The following is a 10,624-nucleotide window of genomic DNA, read 5'->3' as shown; positions in this document are numbered from 1 at the left end:
TGGGAGATCCACTGCTCTCTTCAAAGCTGTCAGAGTCGTTTGCGTCTGCAGAGGTTTCTGCTGCTTTGCTGTTGTTGTTGTTGTTTAGCTGTGCCCTGTCCCCAGAGGTGGAATCTACAGAGACAGGCAGGCCTCCTTGAGCTGCTGTGAGCTCCACCCTGTTCGAGCTTCCCAGGGGCTTTGTTTACCTACTTAAGCCTCAGCAATGGCGGGTGCTCCTCCCCCAGCCTCGCTGCTGCCTTGAAGTTAGATGGCAGATTGCTGTGCTAGCAATAAGGGAGGCTCTCTGGGCAGGCATGGGACCCTCCCGGCCAGGTGTGGGATATAATCTCCTGATGTACCCATTTGCTAAGACCCTTGGTACAACGCAGTATTGGGGTTGGAGTTACCCGATTTTCCAGGTGTTGTGTGTCTCAGTTCCCCTGGCTAGGAAAAGGGATTCCCTTCCCCTTGTGCTTCCCAGGTGAGGTGATGCCTCGCCCTGCTTCAGCTCTCGCTGGTTGGGCTGCAGCAGCTGAACAGCACCGATTGTCCGGCACTCCCTAATGAGATGAACCCAGTACCTTAGTTGAAAATGCAGAAATCACCTGTCTTCTGTGTCGCTTGCGCTGGGAGCTGGAGACTGGAGCTGTTCCTATTCGGCCATCTTGCTCTGCCCTCGAGAATTCATTCTTGACTCTGCTATTTATTCAACGAAATTTCCAGTTCAGTCAACTGGTTGTCAGTCAATTCAAATTACAATCAAATTCTATTTAGTAAATTGTGTTCCACCTGTCTCTTCATGTCTCCTCTTTCCCCAATAAATCCTTTGACCACTTTGCCTTTCCCTCCTTGCTGCCCTCTTGTTGTGTTTACTCCCAATCCATCTCTGTGTTAAGTCTCAATCCAGGAGTCGCCTCACCAGGGCTGTTTCCTTTTCACTTGCATGGCTTTGGTGCCTATGTTATAATAATCAGAGAGAAAGAGCTCGTGTCTGCCCACAAAGAGCTTATTAAAATATTAGAACTTATTTTGTCTAATCCTTGTCTTTCTGGTGTGTATATTCTTTAGGCCTTGGCCATCCTGTCCCACATAGAGACTGCCATCATAATCAGAAACAGAAATTTAGCTTCTGCATCTTTTGTCCCTTTCAGATGATCTTTAACACGTTCTGCAAAGCCAATAACAGTCCTCTTGGTCATCAAGCCTCACATTTCAAACCTTTTGAATGTTTAAAAGGTTGTGCTTAAATGTGTGATATTTGCTGTCATTAGACAACTACATTTTTGACCTTTTATTGCATTGTTTCCATCTTATCAATGATCATTGTCTCAATATTAGGAATTGATACCCAAAGTCTTATCTCAAGAGTATGTGACAGAGGAAAATTTAAACATTCAGAAAGATTCCTCATGAAGCAACAAATTAGCTTTTCATACACAATATTTGAGCCCTAGGTTTTTGTCAGGTTACTGGATTCCACTTTTCAGACCTGTGTTTCCCAAAACAACACAAAACTATTTCCCTCACCTGAGCCGGTTGCTTTAGAAAGAAAGCAAAATCAGAGCTCTGCAGGCAAGAATTAGGCAGGAGTGTAATCCACTTTCCCATAAAGGAATAACCTCTCCTGTCTTCAGAAATGAGGCATGTTTTACACATTTATGCATTATTATTGGTTAATTTCTCAAGGCATAGATGGGTAACATATTAAATTATAAAAGTTGAAGGTTCTAATCTTGGTTAGTGGTAATTACTTCCAGAGAATATTGCTTGCCTCCCTGATTGTTAACTGCAGTCATGAATTTACCCATGGGCCTCCCATGAACCTTCTCCTCATTTGTATGGCACATATATTTCACTCAGGCTCAAAGGCTTCTGCAGTCATTCTTATTAATTTATAAAATTGGTTCACCTACAACTTTGAGTCTAAAGAGGGAAAATGGCTTGCACTGCTCCCAGGGAGAGAAGATGAATACAGGTAAAGTGAGTCCCTGAGTGATAATAATGACAACCACACCATCATTTATTGGGAACTTACTATATATCAACCATTGATGGTATATCTTTCAATTTTATTATCATTCATGTTCTTTCTATATGTTACTGCCCTATGGAATGATGAGGAGACTGAGCTTCAGGCAGTGGGGATAAGGAAGTCAGATGGTTGAGCCATTTATCATTTCTGGATCTTCAGGCTTGCGTAAGCCTGTCTTTCGGGGTTTGAAGTTAAGCCCCTGCGCCAACTTCCTTCTCCATCCTCCCATGTCCATTCAAAGATGCAGATTAGATCGAGGGAAATTTCTCTTAATAAGGCAGGATCTTTATTTCATGAGAGCTTCCTGAGTATATCTAATGCTCAAGCAAAACATAGCAAAGTCTTTGTAACTTACCCAAATTTTTGTGAAATGTCTGATTTAATGAACTTTTCCAAAGAATTATGGTTTCAAGTACAAGCAATAATACTGCTTACATAAGGAGGAGAATGGCTAGCCCAAATTGTATGCCCTATTATAAAAATCTCATTAGTAACTGACAGTGTTCATTTGTCATGGGCTTATCCCATGTGTGCATGCTAACTGTTGCTCAAAATGGTCAGTTTGACTTATCTTCAGGGAAGATGAACATTTTCCCTGTTTATGGGATGCACTTACTGAAAACGTCATGTACTAATTTCAATTATTCAAATTTAGAATAGATGGAACATGTGTCAATGAATTACGCTGTTGAATTATAACAGCCAATATTTGTGAAAGAACAACATCCCACACAGACACCCTCTTTTCTTTTGAGAAAGGCCCACCAAGCCTGGATCCCATAAAGTATTCTAGTCTCAGGAAAGAGAATAGTAGGAAATAGAATGTATTCTTTTTTTCTCTTGGGGGAGGGTTAAGATGAGATGTAAGAAGGTGGGTGGGGAAGAGCTCCAAGGTGGGAAGCCACACCTAGCATTTCTCCTGCTCCATTTTCTAAGTTGATATCAAATATGGGGCCAACAAATGACCTTCGACCCAACTTCATTTATAATCTCTTGGGAATTGTGCATTTGCTGTGTCCTCCCAATCTCATGCATTTACTTCCTTAAACTTCTGTCTCTGTAAAGGACTCAATTCAGCTAAGAGAATAGCTATTTAAAGGGCATGGACCATGCCACCCTTCATTTTATCCCTGCCTAGTAGCACAGTGGAGGAATACTGGAGCCTTTCCAACTATCTGCAAACATGTGAATGTCTTGTTCTGGGTTATCTACTTTTCGATTGTCTCCAGATTTTAGAATAGGGGTGGTAAGAACTCTAAATGCAGAATCAGAACACGTCTTTGAGCACAGAGAGTTGGAAAGTGTATTTTCATGAAACACTTTCTAAAGAGCTCACAGAGATGAAAGAGTTCAAGATTTTGGAGTTTGAAATTTACTTAATTATTTCCAAGAACAAGGCTGGAGGGAAAACAGTCTTGGTGGGGATTTGCCAAGCTGGGTTTGAACCTGGCTGCACTTGTTTGGGTCCTTGAGGCATCCTTCTCCCCTCTGTAAAATCAGGGAATTTAACTACTATCATTTCACCTCAAGATAAATTCAGGGATCAAGAAAATTCCATTGTTTCACAAAACACAATTTCTTAGAACTTCCAGCTAGAAAGGAAGTGGAGAAAGGAGGGCAAATATATTGCTCCAAAGGGAGGGTGATATGTTTTGTGGCACTGGGTGGAGGAGGCCTTGTGAGCTGTGCTGTTGCCTGGAATCCACTCTCTAAAAGGCTGCTCCACTGTCATCTCCCATGCATGTTCCTGATAGGGATTTCCAAACATGTTGCCGCCACCAGCATCCTTCTCTTGGGGAAGGGTGGGTTCTTGTCACCAGGAGGCACAGGACCTCAAGAGAACCATCATGAAACCAGGTAACCTGCAACAACTATAGGAAACAGGAGGTGACTTAGAGTGTTCCAAGGCAGGAGAGAGGAAGCAAAGTGAGGGGACAGGAGATAGAATGTAGATGTCTTCACTACCTATGCATTACTTTCAAAGGAAACATGGCCTGTGAATCCATCCTTGTGAGGAACAGCCAACCCTCTGCCATTTAGGCAAGGCCACTTAGATTAAGAATTAAAAATCATATTTTAGCAGTTTTCTGTTTCCTGTGATAAAGCTCATTTTCAAAATATTACATTTTATTTCAAACTCACAGTTTCTATGTATTATATGAGGAATTATATTAAACATAATTATATTTGCGCTTCATTTCCTCCATCATGCTTTTAGTAGCCCTACTCTTAAGATCTCTGCAACACCCAGATCTATGTTAACCAAACGTGAACTTATGGTTTCAGTCCAGGGTCTCAGTCTGCCTGCAGGGAATGGTAGGAGCTGCAATGCTTCCAAGAAAAATGTACACCAAGCAGAATAATGTGATAAAAGCAATCTCTGACACCATTTTCTCTTTGACTTTAGAAAGAAAATCATATCTATTTTATAAAAAATAAACCAAGAATAATTTCAGAAAAGTGATAGTTTCATATTACTTTAAGGGAAATTTCCTCTTAGACTAAATATCCATAATTGTGCAGTCAGTTACATTCAATCCTTTCTGCTCTTTTCCCCAAATGGGACTTGAGGAGATACTTTAAATGAAAAATTGCATCATATATTTCAAATAGGTCGAGAAAAGTATTTGAAGTCATATTTCAACTTATTGTTTAAAGCGAGTGAATGAAAGGAGGAGGACCTGGATACACAAGCATTTTGTGAGACCATCTAAATATCAGAACATATATTACCAAGATTACAACTGTTCAGGAACAAAAAGGCAAGAAATAAAATTATGGTATGACACTATTAATTCCATTCACTTTCTAAACTCATAGCCAAACATAGGTTATTTATGTAATGCTTTAAAATTTTAATTTTCATTGCTTAATAAAAAAATAAGTAATTTGGGGTTAAAACAGTTTAATCTTTATAACATGCTTCACTAGTTCATATATTTATATAGTTTTATTAATTTTGGCCCCTATTAAGTGTGCTTTTCGGCTTTTGGTCAACTGAGAAATATATATGAAATAACTATACACATATACATTTATATATACATTTGTGTATATATGAGATATAGAAATACATATATACACATGATTTTTTTTTCCTTTTTTAATGGGATCATGACCATTCAAATATGGCTTTCACTAAACAGGGTGGTCTTCCTGGGTCAAGCTTCTTGTCTTTGTGTTCATGCCAACTGACAGCCGTTCATTCAAGAAAAACCTTGTTTTATGCAAAGAAGAATGGAATAGCGTGTGTCAGAGAGAGGGTAAGTATAATACAACTCAGTGCATCATTCATCAGCTCAACCTGATACCAACGCTTTGTAAACAGAAAGCCTAATTGACCTTCCTTGTCACATATTTCCTGTTGCCCATGGAAATATTTCTAAACGTGCTTTAATACATCCTCATGTCCTGTCCTGGCCACCATTCAAAAGGCCTGAAGATTAAACAGGAGTGTTATGAGGCTTCCCCAGCAGGAAGTGGTCTGCACTTCAGTCTGACGAAACTCACTCCTTTGAGCAGTGGCCATTGCTTAGCACCTCTGGGGAGACAGTACACTTGGAGACGATACAAAGAAAAACACCACTAAATTGTCTCCTCAACAGTAGGATTTATTTCAATTCTCACATACAATTGAATGAGACAAACTATGTACATAAAACATAAGTACAAAAAATATAATACAATTTATACTGTACATAATCAGGATTCCCTCGTTTTATTCCCCACACAAACGGCAGCTAGAGATGGTAAGAAGGGGGTTGCTAGGAAAGGGTGACTGCGCACTCAGCAGTGCTGAGGATAGATCTTCAGAATGTTTTTTCATAAAGATGATGAATAGGGTTGAGATACAGAAACTGGCAATGCACCAACAGCAGTAAGAGAGCACAACATATTCACTCCTGTAATAATAGCTACGTTTTTCTTTCTTATAAACGTGTTTGTTTCTCAAAGTTGAGGCTTGGAGCAGATGTGAGTTGACTTACACTGGTTGGTTAGGTGACCTCCACCCACCCCTACTCTGACTTCCATAGTTGATCCAATGTAGCAGGTGATGAGCTTCCAGTTGCCACAATTGGTGTCTTAAGCTGATTTCAGAAAACACTGTATCTGTCAGGTGTCATTAAGCAACGATCTGGGATACAGACCTAGACAGCTCTCAGGAAGCATTGAAAACCAGTGAATTGATGGACAGGAAAGATAGAAGTCATGACCATTAGAAATTTCTATTGCGTACATCTAATAAGAAGGTTTTGAAGACTATCAATCGTTCAAATGTAAGGATTGAAAGAAAGTGTGGTGTGCCCATGGCCCCCTTGGGAAGGACCCAGCAATCCACAAGCGTTCTAGCAGAGCAACCCAAGATCCATTTTCTCATTCAAACAAAGGGGAAATTTAAAGCTATCTCATTGTTTTAAAAAGCTAAATTGTAATTAAGATACATGGTCTTTCAAAATTAAATTTAAGATCAGTAACTTGTCTGTAGCTTGTAGCTTTTACCAAGGGCTGAAATTGGCTTTGCGCGAAGGTTAACAAAAAAAAAAAAAAAAAAAAAAAAAAATGCCAATACGTACGTTTATTTTGTGTCACAAAACAGCCAACAGCAAATTAGCACAGAATGAGGCATTTAACATTTAATAACATCTTTAAAAGTCACATCAAGCTGCATAGCACAAAAGTTTTGCTATGCACTTTTGAAGAATCCAACATTGGACCAAGTTTGTGCATTTTCTTGCAGATGATGTAGAATCTCAGTGGTGAAACTAGGTGCTTGGGTTAAAAGTTCATACTGTGCTTTGTTTCAAAGTGTAGAAGTTCAGCTTGCTTTTGGCCAACAGTCACGGTAAAAGAGAAAAGCAGTCAACTTCAGCAGAGATAATACTAATATTTTTCTTAGCCCAAATTAAGAGTGACAACGTTTGTGAACTTGTGAAGCAGTTCTGATATGAACTTAAAAATAATCAGGCAATGTTGTAGGTGGTTCTCATTCCGTGCTCACCGTATCTATGCCAGTTGTCACCAGCCTGCGTCTGATTTTCCTCTATCTATGGACTTGCCTGAAGAGAAACAGAAACAAAAACCTCTACCTTCTACAGGCATCATGTTGACATTCTTATTACAGAACAAACACTATCATGTTTTTTTGGAACAAGTAAAAATTAAAGTGATGTTAGTTTCTAGAAGGCAAATACTGAGGTCACTTCTCTTCTGAGCATATATTGTACTTATTCTGGTTCTACATCCCCAGTGAGGGCAAAAATCACATCTGAAGATGATGTGCTTCTCGATCATTTTCTATTCCTGAGTTCAAAGAGGCATAGGAGAATAATTTTCTTTAAAGTAAATCCAATCAATCTTCTGCTTCTAATTGGACCAATAGTATCCACATGAAATGATAAATGATCATCTTAAACAAGGCACTAGCAACTTTTCTAGGAAATTAAATTATCCGCACTAACAGAGAGGGGAGAAAATGATGCTCTCATTTTAGCAACATGATAGAATAGTTCTGATTTTCAGAGTCCAGATTTTGCTCTCAGCTTGTATTTATCTAACATTTGAATCATTTTATTACCACCATTCATCTAACATTTGGACCATTTGGCATTAAATTGCAAAAGGCTGAGAAAGAACAGGATCACATTTGAACTACTGGCTCCAGATTTTAGAGCAAATATGAAGGGGTGGGATAAATTTTCTTGACTGACAGTTTAAGAAGCACAAAAGAGTGATTTTCTACCTCCTCTTTCCTCCTTCCAGGTCTGAAAGTACCCTTGACTAGTTCCTGCCATTGCACCAACACAGTAAAACATCTTTGCTTGAGCAATAATTGATATTGACTCTGATTGCAGGGAGTAAGCCTTTCTATGGCAGATATGATCTAATATGATCTGTCAAAAGACTGTGTTTTGAGACAGCTTTCACTAGGAAGTATACATTTTGTGCCAGGCTCTGAATTTGGTTTTGAGAATGCTCTATGTCACTTGCAATGTGAACTCTATTTTCAAAAGAGGATAGGATTCTCTTCCTCACGCTTCTATAACATGTACCACATTTCTGATAATGCAACAGATGACCACTGAATGTATCTCTGATCTATCTGCCAAAACAATGTGTACAATGCATCTTTAATATAAGTCCGCAGGAAAGCAGTATGAAAGTCACTTTAGAAATCATCACCAGCAGTTCAACATTACATCTTGTTTACCTTTTCTATTACTAAATGAGAAAAGCAGCAAGGATTAAAGCAACATATTTTCCTTTGCTTTATTAGGTTAACAAGCAAGGATTAAAGCAACATATTTTCCTTTGCTTTATTAGGTTAACAAAGCACATAACCTGAATTCCTTGGCTCAGTATTTGTAGAGTTAAAAAATATTTAAATCAATTATAATTAATGACCTCAATACGGGAGAATAGCAGAAATAAATTTCACGATGATCCCGTCTCCAAATATTAGTAAATCCAATCAATCTTCTGCTTCTAATTGGACCAATAGTATCCACATGAAATGATAAATGATCATCTTAAACAAGGCACTAGCAACTTTTTCTAGGAAATTAAATTATCCGCACTAACAGAGAGGGGAGAAAATGATGCTCTCATTTTAGCAACATGATAGAATAGTTCTGATTTTTCAGAGTCCAGATTTTGCTCTCAGCTTGTATTTATCTAACATTTGAATCATTTTATTACCACCATTCATCTAACATTTGGACCATTTGGCATTAAATTGCAAAAGGCTGAGAAAGAACAGGATCACATTTGAACTACTGGCTCCAGATTTTAGAGCAAATATGAAGGGGTGGGATAAATTTTCTTGACTGACAGTTTAAGAAGCACAAAAGAGTGATTTTCTACCTCCTCTTTCCTCCTTCCAGGTCTGAAAGTACCCTTGACTAGTTCCTGCCATTGCACCAACACAGTAAAACATCTTTGCTTGAGCAATAATTGATATTGACTCTGATTGCAGGGAGTAAGCCTTTCTATGGCAGATATGATCTAATATGATCTGTCAAAAAGACTGTGTTTTGAGACAGCTTTCACTAGGAAGTATACATTTTGTGCCAGGCTCTGAATTTGGTTTTGAGAATGCTCTATGTCACTTGCAATGTGAACTCTATTTTCAAAAGAGGATAGGATTCTCTTCCTCACGCTTCTATAACATGTACCACATTTCTGATAATGCAACAGATGACCACTGAATGTATCTCTGATCTATCTGCCAAAACAATGTGTACAATGCATCTTTAATATAAGTCCGCAGGAAAGCAGTATGAAAGTCACTTTAGAAATCATCACCAGCAGTTCAACATTACATCTTGTTTACCTTTTCTATTACTAAATGAGAAAAGCAGCAAGGATTAAAGCAACATATTTTCCTTTGCTTTATTAGGTTAACAAGCAAGGATTAAAGCAACATATTTTCCTTTGCTTTATTAGGTTAACAAAGCACATAACCTGAATTCCTTGGCTCAGTATTTGTAGAGTTAAAAAATATTTAAATCAATTATAATTAATGACCTCAATACGGGAGAATAGCAGAAATAAATTTCACGATGATCCCGTCTCCAAATATTTTATCTTACATCGTGCATGGCATTCCCTTTTGTGCATTTTTTAGGTCAAAGTGAACATTTTTCTATGTTCTCCCATTTCACCCACTGCCCAAAGAAGTAAGGGGCTCAGATGGCATCTAGTGTATGACAAGATAAGCATAGGTAATTACAGATAACCACAGGTAATCAAACATCGGCAACGTTGTGTCAACATGCTTCCCCAAGTACACCAGGAAGTGGTGAAGAAGTTAGGATGAACGAATGGGCTAGGCATGGCCGAGGCCATCTGTAAACTCCAGTTTGTACCATATCGTAAGTGGTGAAGAATTTGCATACAGTTAAGGTTATTAATACCTTCATAGACATTGATTATTGGAGGTGTGGGGCTTAAGCACAGCCCTGCCATGTGGAAAACGGTCATGCAGTTGCAGTTTGTTTTATCAACCATTGGTGCCTGTTGCCTCTGGTTCTGTGTTCCCGAGCCACCTCTTGAGATAGAAATGCTGAGGTCAATGGAGTTACCCCCAACACCACACACAAGAAAACCCCACTGAAATGTAAACGACACCTGGAGACTAAAGAAAGCTGATGGCCCAGGGACAAAGTTGATGAATAAATATCTTGACAGTATTCGGGAAATATTTATGATTTATTCTAAAAGCAAAAGGAACACTGCAAATAAGCAAACGAATATTTGTAAATTCAAATGCCAACAAGGCTGTGTTTAGACAAAACGATTAGCTAAGTATAGACTTGATATATGTTTAAGGTAAAATTCCCTTTGATATTCAATTATATGCTAATGGATCCCCTTAGAGGGCCACTTGGGGACATGGAGAACGCCACTGAGACTTTTCTTTTTTGGAGACATGGTCTCTGTCTGTCACCCAGGTTGGAGTGCAGTGATATGATCTCAGCTCACTGCAACCTCAACCTCCAGGGCTCAAATGATCCTTCTGCCTCAGTCTCCCAAGAAACTGGGACCACAGGCGTGCACCACAATGGCTGGCTAATTTTTTGTATATTTTGTAGAGACAGAGTTTCACCATGT

General features: G+C 38.8%; 1 long non-coding RNA gene across 1 annotated transcript in view; it reads left to right on the top strand.

The window, feature by feature from the left end:
* Positions 1 to 4,711, top strand: part of LOC108536962 (uncharacterized) — a 54,531-nt gene extending 49,820 nt beyond the window's left edge. Inside the window, exon 3 of the long non-coding RNA XR_001887676.1 lies at positions 4,628 to 4,711. This is a non-coding gene — a long non-coding RNA (uncharacterized LOC108536962). The remainder of the gene's footprint in view (positions 1 to 4,627) is intronic.
* Positions 4,712 to 10,624: the final 5,913 nt, after the last annotated feature.

This window comes from Rhinopithecus bieti, unplaced genomic scaffold, assembly GCF_001698545.2.
Source record: "Rhinopithecus bieti isolate Rb0 unplaced genomic scaffold, ASM169854v2 scaffold_13112, whole genome shotgun sequence".
In the NCBI taxonomy this organism is placed as follows: Eukaryota; Metazoa; Chordata; class Mammalia; order Primates; family Cercopithecidae; genus Rhinopithecus; species Rhinopithecus bieti.
Note: the sequence above shows the minus strand (reverse complement) of the source record. Positions and strands in the feature narration are given on the sequence as shown.